Source organism: Apium graveolens, chromosome 6 (genome assembly GCF_009905375.1).
Source record: "Apium graveolens cultivar Ventura chromosome 6, ASM990537v1, whole genome shotgun sequence".
Taxonomy (NCBI): Eukaryota; Viridiplantae; Streptophyta; class Magnoliopsida; order Apiales; family Apiaceae; genus Apium; species Apium graveolens.
Window position 1 is genome coordinate 107,629,186 of NC_133652.1, and position 19,935 is coordinate 107,649,120.

Here is a 19,935-nt window from a genome sequence, read left to right on the forward strand (position 1 = left end):
GATAGGGAATGGGATATAGTTTTTGTCTTTCTTCCTCACTGTGAGTGTGTGATTCTGTTTCGTGTGCCTCACAAGTGTTTCACTCTTCTCTCCACTCGTGTTTACGCTCATTCTCACAAGTGTATCACCCCTCTCATAGCTCCAAAATCCAGCTGTACCTTCAAGGAAAATCACCTTAGCCATCTTTAAGGAGGTCACAGGTGGTGCAATGGGAGTTCGCAAATCCCCATCCTTGTTAGACTCGTCAGATGAATCTGAGTCATAATCTACAAGTTACTAGTTTCCCTTTTTGGGGTTCCAAATTTGAACTTTGGGAAGGTAAATAATGATCCAAAGAATTTAGCATAAAGATCAAAGTTTCCTTCTAATGTCTTTGAAGACTTTTCCTTGTGACTCATCAGGTAATATCTGAATCATTGTCAACAAGTTGCCGATCTGCACTTATGTCAGATCCACTATCCGCAGATGCATCCAGGTTTATTAGTCCTGGGGAGGTAGACACTGACCACTGACATATGGCTATTGGATCAGTATCCTCTCCTAACACTTGTAAAGGTAATTGGTCCATTAAAGAACCTTGAACAATCGAATATGACCTTAATATGGTCGAAACTCTTGTTTCTGTCAACTCATCCTATGTGTGTGTAACCTATCCTTGTGCATCAAGAATTGTTTATGTTTGAGGTGGTGACACTACATCGGATATCTTGGCCGACAGGAAAATTTCAATAGACGCACCATGTTGAGAGGATGAATCTAGTAACTATTTTGTGCCTTTTCAGCCATTACATCTTCTTGAGAAGAGGTATGGGGGCTAGCAGTTGTCTCTGTTTAAATACTACTCATCTTTGTAGGAGACAAAGCTGATGGGTTGACTTCAGAACCTTCCTTATGTGGTTCATTAAGGCACTTTCTCCCTCACGCTCATGCATACTTTATTTTAGTGGTAAGAGAATGTTGGTTGGTTCTGTTTCTGTGTTTGACTTTACAGTCTGGGATAGAAGTTGTGAGTTTTCAACCTCATGACTATCAAATGAAAGAATGCCATTGGAGATTGAACCTGCATCACAGAGCATATGGCAATATAGAGATAAAATGAACTTAAGATCTATAATGAATAAAAATTATGCATTTAATATTTTGAGAGAAATGATGTACAATAGTGATTTCAAAAGATTTTAATGAAATAAGCAATCACCACTGTAGAAAGAAGTTTGATTTTTCTCTTAAAAATGTTCGAGTGCACAAGTCTGTTTTTATGCCTAAAAAGATAAATGATTTGATAAGACACAGACAGATGACCTAGCAGTATTAAGAAGAGAAATAAAGATTTTGTCTTTCAACATGGATGAGTTTTTGTAAAAGCATTGATCACCTAGGGTAAAGTCTAAGCAATTCTCATTCATATCAAAAGCTCCATAATCTATTTTTATAAGATTATAATCAACAAAATTGTTTATTGATAAATATTCTTAATAAGACTTACTATGCTGCTAATTTCAAACTATAGTGAATCTTTCAGATATAGCAACGCATATAAATCCACTAGAACTTAAAATCTCACAATTATCTGCAACAAAATATTAACAATATATCATTGTCTGATACTTGTCAAGTACTTTAGATACCAATAATTATGTTGCATCCTATTTTAAATATTAAAATAAGATATCAATGAATTAAATACCAATTATCTATCAAAAAGACATCAGCATTCAATTTCATATATCATACAATTGTTAACTCCTAACAACTGTAATATCTCAAACAATATTGGTTTGATAAATAAAGCAACATTAACCAACATTGTTTGTTTGCAATCTTAGAAAAATATATTAAGTTCCATATACTTTGATCCATTAAGTATTGCATCTATTATCAAAGTGTTTAGGAATTTGCAAATAAGTATAAAAATTATTCTAACTTGACAACATATGGTTACTTCTAATAAAGCAAAATCCTCATTGACCATAGTTATACTTAAGAAAAATTCATACACTTTCTATATTAATATAAGTGACTGAAGATAAGCATTGATTACCTAGAGTAGTTCTAAGTAATGTCACAAATACTAATACTTCATAATTAGTTCATAGTTAAACTCTTACCTAAATATCATTAACTGATATAAGTCAAGAAATTACACATAACTAATCATGCTACAATCATGATTCTTATTTCAGTGAATTCTTGAGATGTAAACATTGCTAAATTCACTAAAACCAAAATCTCATAATTAACTTATAACACATAAGTTACAATCAATATACTAGATATCAATTGTTGACAAATTTAGTTATAATCAATCATGCTGCTTATTTATTTTAAGTTAGTTTGAATTATGGAGCAAATAAAATCATTAAATTGCTTCAATTTCCATAATCCAAACTACCCAAAATAAACTCTAAATAAATAAATACTAAATCTCTATAAGTTAGATACTAGCACTTAAATATTTTCATAATTATTTAGCAAAAAAAAAATATTTTCATAATTATCCTTGAATAATCAGCAATAGGATATATGACTTATATTCATGACAATCACTCTTTGAATAATTAGTAATTTTAGAAATACTTTCTAAGCATATAAAATATTGAGAGTTTTATACACATAACTTATAAAATACTTCAACTTTCAATATTAGTGATTTTAGAAATAAGCATTGATTACTTAGAATAAAAATTCTAAATAATATCATTAATACTAAAAGTATCACAATTATTCATACAAGATACAAATAACTATGCTGCATATTATTTTAATATAATTTAAATTATGAGACTGATATGGAATGAAATTGTCTACAGTCATAACTTAAATCAATTAAAATAATATTCAAACTTAATGCTATAATATTTAACAACCACAAATGTATCTGACATTGTAATCATGATAATCAAGATAGTAGCACTAAGTACGAGGTACTGGATTACTGATAAATTTACAAGTCCTTTAAATATTGAAAGATTTAATACTTGTGAACTTATATTAAGAATTCCTTACAGATGGGATTTCCAACTAATATGCAATGAATGATATCCCACACTTACAAACCAATCTTGAAAAATTAACTTTATCAAGTGATTTAATAAATGTTTATGTCAGTAACTCTTTAACTAAAAGACATGCTCTCTAAATTAATGATACCTGGTGTTAAGGTGTCTTATCATAGAGTATTCCACAGTGTTGTTGGATTTGAGGTTGTTTCTTATCATAACAAGAAATCAATTTTCTTCCACAAAGTTGACAGCTTCCTGAGATGCTTCTCCTGTCACTTATGTTGACAGCTTCAGAGATGCTTCTCATGTCTTTCTTATAACCTGCGTAATCTGTATCTATATAGACAAACATGTTAAGCATAATATCTTTAGGGTACTTTTATTCCAAGAGTTGGTAGTCCCTTAAGATATCTAATAATCTTGTTAATAGCTATAAGATTGGATTCTCTAGGATCTACTTAGAACCTTGCACATTGGCATCTTGAGAACATTACATGTTGTTTATTAGCATTTGAGTAAAAGAGTGAGCTCGTCATACCTCTATAGCTTATCATTATACCTGAGTTGCACTGATCAAGCTTTAGTGGTTTCTATTGGTAAGTAGTCTTGGCATGTTCAGAATCTTCCAAATTTTGCATCTTCAAAAGATCCTTAACTTACTTGTATTGCCATCATTCTTTTGGTTTACTTGTGCTCCTTTAGGAATTATCCTAATGGCTTTCTTGAAGTAAACCAAAAAGAATTGTAACCTTTCCAACATGCTCCTCCATACCTACTCTGCAATTACTTAGCAAATAATCTTGCACAAGTTTTTGTTAGTAGACCAACATATAACATTATCATTATATCAGAGCACATATATAATATTATGTTTGTGCCTAGTGATAAGAAAGTTATTAATATGACGACTCTACTAGTTCATATTAGACTGTAACTTCAGTTAGAGTGCCATACCATGTCCTTGACGATTGCTTGAGTAGTATACTAGTTCATTCCAACCTGAAGTAAGCTTGTGAAGAAGAGATATACATAGTCTAATTGATCTGCTATTGCAAAGTCCATGAACTATTTTGCATTGACTTCCTCTTTTGACTCACCAACTAGGAGTGCACTTGTACACATCTACTAGAGTCCAATTCCAAGTGTAATATGCATCAGGTGTCTGATATGTTATAATATCCTCAAGTCTCATCACTGGTGCTATCTATTAGATACTGCTTCCTAATAATAACCTAGTATCCAGTTTGGCCTTGTCCCTCATAACAATGCCATTGTCATCCAGTTTGAATTCTGGTTATCATCATACCAATTACAAAGTTATCATTTGGTTTGGATACCAGCTTCCCTTCAATCTGGTTGCTGACTGATTGAGTTCATCTTACTTTACAATCACCCAATCAATCTGGATCTATCAGAGCTTCTGTAACTTTCTTAGTTTCTTCTTCAGATAGAAAACTAGAGAAATAATCATTCACACTCAGTAGCCCTTTGTCTCAGCAGATATGTTCTTTAGTGTCCTCTAATTTTTAATGTGGTGTAGTGTCTGACTAGTTGATCCTTCTTATTTCTACCCCTAAGTTGTTGCTGGGATTTCCTGAAAATCCTTATCCTTGCTGACTGGATTCATTGAAATAATGAATTTTATTATACACAGCCATTCCACTGCTTAGATATGAATCATCAATACCATTAATTTTCTCCTGTAACAACTTGGAGCATTGAGTTGTTGAACTGTGCACTTAGACTGTCAATCATCTTCTGTTGATCAACCACAAATGCCCTGTAGGTTGTTGACTCCACTGAGTAGCCATGGAAAATATCCTAACTGTAGAACATTCTCTCCAAACACTTTGAGGTTATCTAGTGTTTGCTTCTGATGGCCATTAACTCATTTATGGTCTTCATGTATACAACCTGATCAAAGCTTGATCTTACTTGTAGCAACCTATATTGACTACTTTAGCCCTTTGGTATTTACAAGATCTTGATTAGCTTGATATTTCCCTTGTAGCTTTAATCAAGTTCCGGGTCTTCCTTTGTACCACTTCATTCTGACACGGAGCTCCCAGTGCTGAATATGTCTCTACAGTTGCTTCCAGCTTGATCTTCTGATACGATCAATCACAATATGTGATGTCTTGTCTTGAGAATGCATGAACAACAACTTTGTTTCATAAGAGTAGTCAACCACCATCACTGAGATATATCTTTGCTTGATGTGATGTTGTCTTTGACTTCTCTTTCTGACATGCCTCATATTTATTGTCTTCTGAATTCTGGATGAGGCAGTCCTCTCACTAATCCTTTTTTACAAAAGAGTTCCTTGTGTTAATGTTCAAGGGTGAGAGCTTCCAATGCCATAGCTAAACTTCTGTCAGATGAAGCTTTATAGTAGAAACCATTGACTTCACCTTTCCTGAGATTCCAGTCTAGCCATGAGCATATCCTTTCCTTACTCTAAGAAGAGCAAGCTTCTCAATCTTCCTGCTTCAGATGAGACACTAATCCTTCATTGAATTGACATTTTGTCCTTTCATGCAGAACTGTCTGATAAGAGGATTTGTGCCTTAATTCTCCAGCAAAGAAGTTGCTTCAACTATTATCAGTGACTCCAATGATTAATTGTTATCAGTGATAGCAATTGTTGAATCCATGATGACATCCCTTTTCTGCATAGCTTGTCCCGTAATGAAAACCTTTGTTGTCATCTCCAAAGATTATTGACGGAATAGCTTTTGTCAATCATATTTGATTGTGAGGCTCTTTCTTTGATCATATACCTTGAGTATGAATTACCAAGAATACATATGAATCAATTAACCTGTTATGTCCTGCACTCGTAAATGGATCAACAGTTCTTGGTACCCAATTTATCAGTTTGGATCCAGATGGATTAGAGATTTAATCATAAACAAAGATAACAACAGCTGCAACCTTATCATGCTAATTCTTGTCTTAGCAGTCTTTGTCGTATTGTAATTAATACTTGGCATTCATTCAGAAACATTACACATAAGAATTAAGCAAGACATGCATGATATGGAACAAACAGAATTAACAATTAAATCACTAATTCTATCTAGTCCAATCCTGTTGATAAATCTCATCTTGTTATCTCAATCCAATAATAAAGTAATACATCTTAACAAATAATTCAGATCAAATAATTAAACCACAATGTATTAGGATATAGAGCGTAAGCATAAACAAAGGTCTTTTATGCTGGAAAATATATATCTCACTAAAGAAATTAATCATGTTCAACAAATATTCAAACACATATCTAAGATCATCTAACGTAACATGCATAAGTTAAACATCAATCCTAGTTACCAGAAAAATAATGTAGTGAACTAGTTTAGCATTATCTATGTGTGATGTTATCATGCTCGTGCGAGTGTTAAACATTTAAACACTATGATCTTATCATGCATTGAATATTGAGAGAAAAGTATTGCAGTGGTTCAAGAATTTGAAACCTGAGATATGTGAGTTGGACCATCTTCAGAGATTGCTATGAAAGCAAGATATTCATGATTCTCATCATCTGATCCATCCCAACTATTTCCCGTGCACTATAAGTTTTGACTGGCTGCTTCCCTAAGAAAACATTCCACCTTTGTCTCAACTCTTCAACTAAATCCCTACTCATCCTTGTTTGTCAAGCTTCTTGTTTTTTTATAGCAAAAACCCTGATAGTTACTTGACACATATGTCTTATCATAACTGTAGCTATCAAATCTTGTATTTGTTCCAACCTCAGTCTGTAACCACCTCTTGAACTGAATCTGTAAGAATCTCTGCTTCAGAATAGATAGGCTTGATCCTTGGATATAGATTATGTACTCCTTGTGAATCTGATGCGACTAAACTTCCCTGACAAGTGAAACACTGCCCTGACGTCCAGTCCCTCAAGTACTTCTACCTGAGCTTCTTCTGATCCAGCTATCAGTAACTCTTACATTCTGTCCTGAGGTTCCAACTATACTGCATGTGACTGAGATATTTGTTTGTCCCTGTTATTCTCTCTAACCTCCACAATTCCTGCCTGTATGATTTCATTGATTCCCGGATAAATATAGCATTGGTACAAACCACCGTGTGACTGTATAATCTGGAATCATAGAGTTGTCTTAAAATCTCCGAGAAAAATTGTACCCGTAGAAATTTCATTCAATTCCTGCGTCTGAAAACCCAGTGGTATCCTATGGAGTAAGCCTTTAAGGAGGTTCCACAATTTTCGTCTGTAGGTCTTGAAATCAATTTTGTTGGAGTAAGAAAACCATTATCTACAATTTCAATGTTCAGGAGTTTTCCATCTGGATAGCACATGGTCTTCGTTTTCTTCAAAAGATTGAAATCTACTTTAAAAGCTTGGAGGAATCCTGAGTCTACCAATACATTGAGTACCCTTAATTTAATATTTAAGAAAAATTTAAATTTTCAATATTTTAATTTTCTTAGAAAATAAATTAATCACAAATAAATATTTACGTAAAATCTAATTTTCAAGAATTTCGAATTTTCTTAAAAATTAAATAAAACGTAAATTATTATTTAAGAAAAATTTAAATTTAAGAATTTAAATTTATGGAAAAATAACTAAATCAAAAATAATTAATTAAGGTAACAAAAATTAAAGTGAAATTTCTCTGGCGATTAGACATTCCTGTATAACTTTGTGTGGCGATCAAATAATACAACAGGTCACAACAGAGTTTTAATTTCCTTTTATATTCTACTGTGGAAAACCCTTCTATGGCGACAAGTAACTGTTTGTGCGGCGACTTGATACAGGGTGCTCTTGTGCGTGCATAGGAGTCTGTATGGCGACGATGTTCTCAGCGCGTGGAAAACTTCTGTGGCGACTAATACCAGCGTCGTGATAATTAGATGGTGACTTAGTCGAGGAGCTGTCTACTTACCCTATGCGGCGACAAGTTCCTCTAGCTTCCATAATAAATTTCAATTGCTTTGAATGCAGTAGTACAAAATGGCAGCCCTTTAATATCAAATGCCTGATTAACAACAACCTGTAAACCGAAAACTGGAAGGCAACTAAACTGAGGATGTATCCGAAAATTTAATTTATATTACTAATTTTATTTACTAAAATTTAAATAATAAATTTATTTAAGTCAAATTTATAAAATAAATTTATTTAAATTGAGTTCATAAAATAAACTTAATCACGTTTAAGTAATAAACTCATTTAAATTAAATTTATAAAATAAATTTACTAAATCAAATTTATAAAATAAATTTATGTATAATCAAATTAATAAAATAAATTTATTTAAGGATCCTGATTCGTGTATCAATCAGTCTGCTCTGATACCAATTGTTAGGTCCCGAATTATCGTAGAAGGGGGGTTGAATACGATAATCACTAAATTAAAAATTCTTTCGAATCTTTAGCGGATAAAATATTTAGTGCTCGGATAGTGGTTTCGTGTTCTTGAGAAAAATAGTGTATGGAACGATAAACCGGAAACACAAGATATTCAGGGAAATATATATTCGTATATAAATCCTCGAGGGGTGTTGCTACACTCCGGTAAATAAATTAACCGGCTACAATCTAAGAACAACAAAGTTCCTAGCTACTACAAAGATTTACAAATCAAATCCTACACAATAATCTAGCTTTTGTTTGTACTAGGATTTAATTATCGGGTAACGATTATAATGCCCCTAAGAATATACAAGAGTTAATCGGGCATTATAACGTTGCTCCGGTGAGAAGTTAAACGGATATACAAATAGCTTGAGCTTCTATATAAATCAATGCTGTCATTTTCACTTCTCTTTTGGGAGAGAAGATGAACAGAAAAATGATGAATGGCTCTTACCTTATGTTGCAGTTGTGTAGACTTTATATCCAATAATGTGTGGCTGAAGAGAGAGAAGCTTTTGTGGCGACAGCTTTATTAAAACCTCTGTGGCGACAGGAGTACAGGAGGGAGGAGTAGTAATTTTCCTTAGTTTATTTTACAACTAAAATACTCTGTGGCGACAGGGAGTTAACTTGTGTGGCGACAGGGGGAGGCTTGTTATTTCCTGTGGCGACACACTATAAGTACAAGTATGTACTTAAACTAAACTTAACAAACATGTACATGTACACGTTTGTTTATTTGATTATTTTTCTTTTCTTTTTCTTTTCTTTTTTGTTTTTTTTTCTTTTTCTTTTTTTTTTGTTTTTGTTTTTGTTTTTGTTTTTGTTTTTCTTTTCTAAGTTTAAATTATAATTAAATTAATTTATAAAATAAACTTAAATATAACTTATATAGATAAACTGATTTAGATTTATAAAATAAACTTATTTAAAGTTTATAAGATAAATCATTTTAAGTTTATTGAATAAATTATATTAAAGTCCATTAAATAATTTATGTAATTTAACAATTAAACTTTGAGCTTGGCCAATCCCCTTAGTTGTTTAGCTGTATACCCCGCGCACCTCTTCTCGTACTTTAACATATAAACGTTCAATCCAAGTATGTTCCTCAACTTAACAATTTTTCTATAAATAATACCCAGATTCCTTTCACGAGTTGTTGACGCCTGGTGCAACTGGTCTGGTTCACAGACGACTAACCCCGATTCAGATCTTCGTATTATAGCCTTGATTACATTGTTAAGCTTGCCTCAACTTTATTGCTTCAGACACTGACTGTCAATAAACAACTGTACTTTCACTGGAATCCTTTCTAGTACTTTAGACAACGTCTTCATTAACTCTATACCCTGTCTTCAATTCTTCAGATTCCTATGCTTCGAACACTGTCTATCTTCAATCAATGCCAATACACAGAAATCTTCCAGTAGCACTTGTATACTGAATCTTCAACTTTTCTGAAACCCTGAAAGTCTTTAACCTTTGTTCTTCACTGAGGCATGATCATATTAATGAACTTCTTTCAGTGACCTGTAGACAGACTTCAGGCTTTCTTCTAATCTTCTGATTCTTTGTATTTGCCTTGTCTTCATTCTTCCCGATTTCTTGTGTAGACGTAGTATTATTAACCTGTCATGTTCTAGTGTTGTTATTGTGTTGAGTTATCATGTAACTGTTCATATAGCTACACAGTCTTACTAACAGTTACCGAACCCACATCGGACCTATTTTAACCCCAGATCGCTCAGGCAAGTTTTCTACCCATATATTGTTGTTGTGATGTAAATATTTTATGCATTATCTTGAGATAAGTGCATGGTTGTTATTAGCGGGTCCTGCGATATATTGAAGCATTTTTAATATGATATATATATATGCATGCCTGTTTTGGAATCTTAATATCTCATTGTTGATTCAATTTCTTATAAACTGCATAATACGTATGCTAGAGATAGGCATTATTTGCGTATACCCTTAATATAGGGGACTCGTTTATTATTTTCCTAAATTGGGAGGCAATACCCCCGTGTATAAACTATATAAGTATATTCATATAGTTTTCCATATATATTAATTGAATAAGGTTATTCGATAGTTTTGATTAATAATCAAACTTTAGTTTTGATTATTCAAATAAAGATCTTACTTTCGTATAAGTATATCTTTTATTATTTATTATTCATTCCAAGTATCAGTTTCAAAAACTTTTACTTTATTTATCTTTATGAAGATTATTCTTTATGTGAATATTATTTAAATAATAATATTCTGATATTTTCTAATATACCGGGACTGATTTATTTTATTAAATCATCCCTACTCCAAATATTTTCAAAAATATTTTTGAATCTTCAAAATGATTTTAAAAGTTAAAGCGGATCCTAATACTCGATTTTAATTTAAGATCTTCCTTTCAAAGGGGATTTAAATACTTTCTTAAAACCTAAGGGATCTGGTTCCGTGGTGTATTTTTGGCGCAACAAAGTTGCTAATTTATTAAAGGAGTTTGATTACTTTCCCAACGTTCGGGAAGTAAGCCCAATCAAAATGCGTTGGCATAGGTGACATGGGCTCAGTGGGAGTCCATCAAAGTGTAAGTGGCAGAGTGGTAGTCCATTAAAGCATAAGTGGCTGAGTGGCAGTCCAACATAAGGTCCTAATGGGGCCAGGGTGATGACTAGTGGGGAATTCATCCATCTACTAGTAGAAAAGGTGACTTGATTGATATCTTTGCCTGATCAGCAAGATATTAGGTTTATGCCAAAGTTTCTTCTTTCTAAAATTCTTGGAAATGACAACGTTGTTTATACTTTTCATAACATAGGAGTGTATGATATATATATATGTATATATATAGATGTATATATATATCGGGATTTAATGAAGTATCTCGTAACTTCATTTCTTTTAAATGATATTTCAAAGATTGATTCTATATGATGAGCTTTTGAAAACTTATTATACTTTGAACTGTGGTAGTTCAAGTAGTTTTTAAAAAAGGGTATAAGCATATTGGAGTATTTTGTAACTTCATCTTTTTAAGCTTATATCCAGTAAGTAATTATCTTATACTTGATAAAGATTTTCAGTAAGTTATCGATTTGGATACTTGCATCATTGATTAAACTATATATTATCTTGTGAGCTGTAATGTTCACTCTTGCTTCACTTCTTCATCACACAACAACAGATAGGCAAGCTGAACAGGACCAAGTTCCCAATTCGCGAACAGATTGGAAATATTCCGCAGCTTCCTGCAGGCGTTGATGCAACTATGACCGAGCTAGGAGCTACCAATAGGCTAGGCTTTCTACTCTTGATGTATCAGACTTATGTATATTTATGAATTGTAATAATGGCAAAGAATATGTAAATTTATTCAGAACCCTTTTCAGGTGTAATAACTTATAATTATGGAATAAAATGACTTTTATTATTTTTGGTATTCATCTCTGAGACTATAACTTGTGGTGTGTGTGTGAGTATATTGTAGGGTCACAGTACGCAGTATTTGGTTGTTAATTAAGATTAAGTGTTGTTAATGGAAATGGAACTCGTGACAACCCGGATCCCCGACCCCGAATTTGGAGGTGTTACAAAAATGGTATAAGAGCCAAGGGTTATAAACCTCAGAGATGATGTGATGTTAAAATGATAAGTTCACTATGATAATAAGAACTCTTGCCAAGTTCATAGTTGGACTACCTAACGTAGTACTGGTAGTTAAAACCCTTACGGGAACTCTTATAAATATCATGATAGTAACATAGTCTGTTATCTTATAGGGTAGCGGGGCACGGAACCCTGAGGTTTAGGAGTAACAACATGATGACATATTATAGATCAGATAATGGATCTGAGTACCCTAACGAGGGACCGGATGAGATTCATGTTGAGAATGTAGCGGTTGAGGATGTTATCCCGGAAGATATTGTAGCTGATGAGGATCACGTGGAGGATCCTGACAATACTGAAGAGATGATCGCTGAGGAATTAATGACCGTAGTCAGGGTGACTACCAGTGCTAGGATGGCCGCAAGAGCGGCACTAGAGGATGGAGAGTTACCAAGGGCACAGCAGATTGTGAGGGCAGTTGGAGTGGAGCCTTCTATGGTATATGTTACACCAGTAACAGACCCTCTCTAGGAGGTTCTTGTAGACATCCATGAGGTTCCACCAGTTCCTGTTCACTCCCCTGTACAGAGCCCAACACCTATTGAGGAAATGCCTCCTTTATCTCCCGCACCACTGTCACCTGATACTGTGCTTGGTTATCTAGTTGGATCTCCTGGGCTGCACCACCTGCACCCTACGGAATGCTAGATGCAACCGTCCAGGCTTCTCTTATTGCCAATTATTAAATGACTTTGGATGGCTTTTACGAGGCCCGTAATGTTAAAAGTGAGTTGTTGGATCGACTTACTACACCGAGGAGTGAGTGCGGGGTACTTCCTGCAGGATTGGTTTATAGCCTGGATAGGATTGAGGCTACTACCCGAATTACTGCTAGAGGCCATCTTGAGGGTCAGATTGATCCAGCTCTACTTAAAATTATCCTAGACCTCATTTCTTCTTTGATGGAGCAGGTTAGCAATGTCATGCGTGCTCGCATTCCTTGATCCAGAGTAGTGTGCAGAGTCAAAGGGATCAGACAAGAATTTTCATTTAGCACCACCTTTGGAGGATTAGCCTAGTTATGAATGATTATTCTAGAGTGACTAGATGATTATCTACAGTAGTACTTTTGGGATGGATCAGATCAGATGATGTAATTCTCTTTCATGTGTCTAATTGTTATACTCTCGAACAAATGGTTATGTATATATTTGTTCCTTACAGTTATGACCAGTTCTTTTGTGATAAGATCGCAAGTTTATTCGTATTTTTATCTGCATTGTTAACACTTAAGAGTGTCATGATACATATAGAAAGTGGGAATTCGTATTTTCCGACCATGTAAGCACTGTACGAAGGAAAGACTTGAGCAAAGTAAGTAAAACCAATATAAAGAGTTCGTCAAAAAAATTTCAGGCATTATGCCCCCACAAGGAATGAGATTAGAGAAAACCCTGAGTTTATTAAATTAAGGAGGTCACAATCAAGATATAAGGAACCCACAACCTTATGAAGTGGGAAATGAGGATTTAAAACTTATAGGATGACCCCGATTATGGGGAGAAGGATGAAACGTTTCATATTGAGAAAACAGAAGTCAAGTAAGGAAATGAGACCTGGGACGGTACTCCTATGGGGCAATTCATGGACCTACCTAAATAGAGCTTGGACTATTATCCCCAACCACCACCCTGAGGAATCGATGCGGTAAAAAAATATTCCTTCAGGACCTTTTTATCGCTTAAACTCTCAAAATTCCACGGAACAGCTGACCCAGCTAAGGCAAGAGCCTGCCTAAAGGAAATAGAGGAATCATTTTAGACTCTACCTGATTAATGAAGCGCAAAAAAGTGTTTTTGCCACTTGTCTTCCGATGGGAGAGGCCAACCACTAGTGGGAAGGCCAAGAAAGATATAAGAGAAAGATGTTTTAATAAACTGGTTAAAGTCCAGTCAATTGTTTCAGGGAAAGTACTTCCCAAGGTATAAGAAAGAAATGTGAGAAAAGCTTCCAAGAGCTAAAGAAAAGATTGGTGACGGCCCCTGTGTTGGCATTGCCGGATGGAAAAAGAGATTTTATGATTTATAGTGACGCCTCACACAAGGGATCAGGGTGCGTACTTATGCACAAGGTAATCTCGTCCAGAAAATTAAAGGAACATGAAATTGGATACCCTACCCATGATCTTGAGCTCGCGGAAATAGTTTTTGCCTTGAGGATTTGGAGGCACTACTTGTATGGAGATAAGTGCGAGAATTACGCCGACCATCAGAGCCTCAAGTACATTTTGGTTAGAGCTAATCAAGGATTATGATTGCGAGATTCTTTATCATCCAGGGAAAGCCAGTGTGGTAGCCGATGCCTTAGTAGGAAAGAGAGGTTCGAGATGATAATAACTTTGGAAGAGCTGATAAGAGATTTTAAGAAGATAGAGAAGTGTGTCATCATCAGGGTGATGATGACTGATCATGAGATAAAATTGAGGTTTGAATTCATAAGCGATACATATAATTAATCCCCTTTAAGTTAGGAGTATTTGATGAAACTTTAAGATAGATCGATGGATTAATAAGGAAACACGGACGGGCTGAGGACATAGGAAAGCAAGAAATTAGGAAATTGGATGAAGGAAGTGACCTTCAAGAATGTGAAGTGTATGTGACACATGTGATGTGATACCCAAAGGGGGGACACCATGTATAAAAGATATCCCAACATTGAGATGACTGTTGAGATAAATAACAGAAGTAAATGACTAATTAGAACTAAAAAGTTCATGTTGAACACGACCAATATCTTCCAGAACATCTTGCTACCATTACCTAATCAGGAAAGAAAAGCAGATAATCGTTGTTATCTTTTAGAGGCCATATGGATTAACCTCAGTTTGAATAAGGATGTTATTGTGAAACTAGGTATAGAATATCGAGGTGAGAATGATTGAATAAGTACCATTATCAGGGATATATGACTGGATGTATCCATGAAAGGATGCAAGTACCTTTTTAAAGGTAGAATTAAGGATAGAACCTCGATAACTTGAGATGAACTCTAGGGGAATGCATAAAGGTTGGCATTTTACCCTTAATAGGAAATAATGAGTTTGACAATATAAATTGGAAGGATTAAGGTAACAACAACCTTGAAAGATCAGTGGAGAAAGTTTTTAGAACTATATAAACAATGGTTCTGGTATTAGTAATTGGTATCTCGATATGCCATCTACCTAGGGAGTACAAGAGGAACGATTTAAGGATAACCTTGGTGAGGTTATAAAAAGAGAGGTGATATTTAAGTTTTCCGAATAGAAATTTTGGTAAAGAAAATATGACATAATAATAAGGATGCTAGGTGGGGCACGTGTTAAACCATAAGAAAGTATAGATCGAATCAGTGAAGGTCTAAATTGTTTAAAACAAGAAGGACCCAAGATTAGGGACGTCCTAAGTATGATCGAGAGTCAACCGTGATGATGTTCACATTAAAAGACTAAGGAAATAACTTATGAAAAAAAGGTGATATTCTTCCAGAACTTAAGAAGAGCGTTCTCGCATAAGCAATGATTGGAAATGAGGTAGAAAATATAGTTGAAGAGGGTTCAAAAGACATTGATTGGAAGGAACTATTACTATCAGGAAAGGCCAATGAGGTGGCCGATGCTTTAAGTGTAAGAGAGCAATTATCGACGCTCGTGCCAAAGGAATACAGTAATGCTACTGAAAGCTGTGAAGGTGGTATTGTGGTATGGAAGATTTATATTCCTTCTAATGACTGTGCAATACTCAACCATAATAATAGGTTGGTAGAGCTTTTAATTCATGATTATCGTTGTGAACGGGCTACCCATCTTAGAAGGTCCTATCTTGAGATAAGCCAGGACCATGTTATGAAAGGACTAAATGAACCTGTGAGCTTCATATCTCTAAATAAAGACATATAATTAATAATGGTATTAACATGCTATCATTGCTTTGATTGAAACTCTTCTGCAATTTTATCTGCTTTAAGTCGTATAGACGTCAAGTTCGGAAAATGTTTAACTTGGATCACGAATGGTTATTATGTTACCGCTTTAGAAGATTTCGATACGGCAGGTATGGACTCTGTACGGTTAGCTATTAAGATTCCGAGGAAAATGATTGACTACAATAGGTTGGAGGTGGACCATAGTAGTACAACAATGAGTTTGTGGATAATGGGACGATAACAACCGTGAGAGTTATATTGTAATGGATGTTGAGATTGAGTACCACTAATCGAGTCGTGGTAAGTATAAGTTATCATTGATAGACTAACTAAATCGATTATTTACCTATTGAATATTTATTCCCTCTTGACAGAGAGTCGTATTACTATACGAGGAAGGTTGTGGTGCAAAATATAGGATTCTAGTAACAATGATGTCTAGAATGAAATCCTAGATTCAATTTTCGATGTCGAGGGAGTTTCAAAGGTGATTGTTTATGGGCTTAGGCAAGAGCATGGGTCCGTAGAACGATGGAAGGAATAGTAAAATATCTGCGATGCGATGATACTTGATATCGATATATATACATGAATAAGTGTTTAATTCTCTGGTGATAAACCTCTATAGTTAAGAGGTAGATTCCAAGCCATATATTTTGAGATCATATATTTTTATATATAATTCTATTAAATTCGTTCTTTTCTCTCCTTTTCATTTCGTGTAAACTGAGAAGAATAACCATTCCAGAAGGGGAGGTATTGTCGAATGACTATCTATCTATGTGATGGAAGCCTAGTAGGATACCACCTGTTGTTTAATTGCTTGTCAAGTACTAAAGGTTGGCCACCTTCTGTACTAACTATGCAATAGGACAAGTGTTCGTGATCATGATCAAACTTTCAAAGATAGAAGTAGCTAGAAAAGGAGTAATATGAGTACAGTGGTATTCAGAATAGAATCACGTTCGTGATACTAAGGTTGACGTGTTTATTAAAAGGTTATAGAACGCTAACGAGCAAAAGTTTAATCAGTATAGTAATAGGTACGAAAAATAGTACCGATTATAGACTACAAAAGAGTGGGTATTGAGAACCAAAAGCTATAGCGCTAGAAGCTATGATGAGAAACTATTTGATAGACTCAAAAGGAAGTTGGAATGATCACTTAGCACGGATCGAGTTTCCTTACGACAATCAATTTTATGTCAGTATCTAGATGATGCATTATGAGGTCCTTTGGGGTAGACAATGTTGATTTCCCTTGTATTGGGATGAAGTTGGAGAGCGCAAGATGCTCGGGCCCGAAGTGGTCCAAAGAACCAAGGATATAGTGGATTTAATCAGAGGACGGCTGGTAGCATCCCAAGATCGATAGAAGGAGTATGCTAGTTTGGCCTGAAAGGGGCAAGCAATATGAAGTAGGAAACCTAGTGCTGTTAAAGGTATCCCCTTGGAAATGATTGATGAGGTTCAGAAAGAAAGGAAAGCTAACACACAATTTATTGAACCCTTGGAGATGTTAAAACGTATTGGGAAGTTAGCATATTAGCTAGCCCTACCCCCGAACCTGTAGTAAGTTCATAACATGTTCCAAGTATCAATGTTAAGGAAGTATAATTTGAATGTCGGACATATAGGGGAATACGAGCGCATGGATATGCAACCAGACTTAACCTATGTCGAGCAACCAGGAAGGGTTATAGATCGAAAAGGAACAAGTGTTTAAAAACGGGGTTATCAAACTAGTCAGAGTTTGGTGGTAGAACCACAATGTGGGAAAATTGACTTGGGAGTTAGAAAGTGCAATGCTAGGAAAGTATCCCGAACTGTTTAAAATGTCAAACTGTTGAATAGGAGAGACTATAATAACTCCAATTTTTGGAATTTTTGAAATCCTGATGAATAGTAACTTTTGCTGATATTGCTGATTGAGTAAAAGTATCAAACCGCCCTATGTAGGGGTTCTTTAATGGATATTTTGAGATCATATCAGTATTCTATAAAGTAAACGAGTGTATGTAAAGATCGTCGGAATTCGAATTCAGATACTTTGATTTTTCCCGAAAAATCAACCAGATATCGAAAGAATTGAGTATAAGGTACCATGATTAAAAGGATTTTAATTCAAGAATTATAAGAGAGGATCATTAAAGGAATATAAAATATTAAGAAAGGTTTAGGAAAACCCAAGTAATGAGATCCTGGATATGATCCCTCAAACAATTAACGAGAACGAGAGTTAAGCGAACTGTAAAACAAATAAGCGACCAAGAGACAAACTTGTACAAGAAGCCAAGGATTATGACATCATCATCAAACCATAGGGAGTTGACAAATGGCAAGGGAATGAAGTAAGCATGATGATGCAAGCAGGGTTAGCAAGATATTTTGCAAGATTGATGATGGACCAAGTATTTTAACCCTTAATTAACTAAGGTTAAGTTAACCAAGATATTTTTAGCAAAATTGAATAAAAACCAAGTAAAATCATTCACTACACCAAACCACTTCATCTTCTTCTCTCCCCATTGTTTAGGTTCGACTTTTTCATGAAAATATAAATATGTGATTTTCAAAGTCCAAGCTCCACACCTTCAAAAATTAAGTGGTTGTTTCCATGGATTCTATATTTCTAAACTTAGTTATGGTAAGATTTTGAGCTCTAGATTCCAGGGTTTACTAAGCTAATCAATTCATCAAAGTTCTTGATGAATAGTATCTTCATGAAACTAACTTTTTGTTTTCTTGATTGTTTGTGAGACCCAAGCTTGTTTAAGGATAGATCAAGGTCATAAGGCTCCCCAGCAACTTAGTTCACTCCAAGGAAGGTATAATCTCTCAAACCCAAGCTTTGACTTTGATTTTTAATGAGTTTTTGGATGATTTGGTGAAACTAAAGTTAGATCCATGTTTGTATAAGTTAGATCCATGTTTGTATAAGTAAGATCCATGTGTATTAGTTAGTTTTGGTGGTTTAAAGATGATTATGAATGGATCTATGATTAGTACTTGAATGAGTGGTTTATTTGGTTGGATCATGACTTGATTAGTAGTCATAAGTTAGATTTGGTTTTGTGATGCTTGGACGGTGATTTGGTGAAGTTTGGTAGATAATTGGATTGGTAAGAAATTTGGAAATCGCGTAAATATAGCCGTCGTAATGCCCAAATTAGGAAGACTAAATTTGCACATAGCATTTTCACCCGAACACTCACGGTAAGAATTTTACCTTTTCCATTTTTATATAGTTCATGATATGAGCTTTTTTTTTATATGTGGATCGCTTAAATCCGAGTTATGAGTGAGGAGAAACGATCGTTTTAAATAACAGTGTTTCGCGAGCGAACCCCAGACCCTCGAGTAACTTTGAGACCATGTTTAAGGACCTTAAAAGACTAATTGAAACATAAAAGAATTATATAAAGTGCATTAGGCATTTTTTAAAGTCCTAACGAAGGAGTCTCCATAAAATGTTTAATGGTTAATTTTATAAAACTGGTGGAGTCGTGGGTACGCGAGAGACTAATGTAAATTGTTAAGCATAAAAGCGAACATTAAGGTAAAAATGGCTAAAGTCTAGTTTCTTAGGCGACCGTGGATTAATTCCGGCTTATATATTATTTATAGGTTACCGGACCCATATCAGACCTATTTTCACCCCAGATCGCTCAGGCAAGTTTTCTACCCTATACTGTTGTTGTGATGTAAATATTTTTATGCATTATCTTGAGATAAGTGCATGGTTGTTATTAACAAATCTTGCGATATATTGAAGCATGTTGATATGATATATATATATATATATGCATGCCTTTTTTGGAATCTTAATATCTCATTGTTGATTCAATTGCTTATAAACTGCATAATATCTATGCTAGAGATAAACATTATTTGCGTATACCCTTAGTATAGGGGACCGTTGAATATTTTCCTAAACCGGGAGGCGGTACC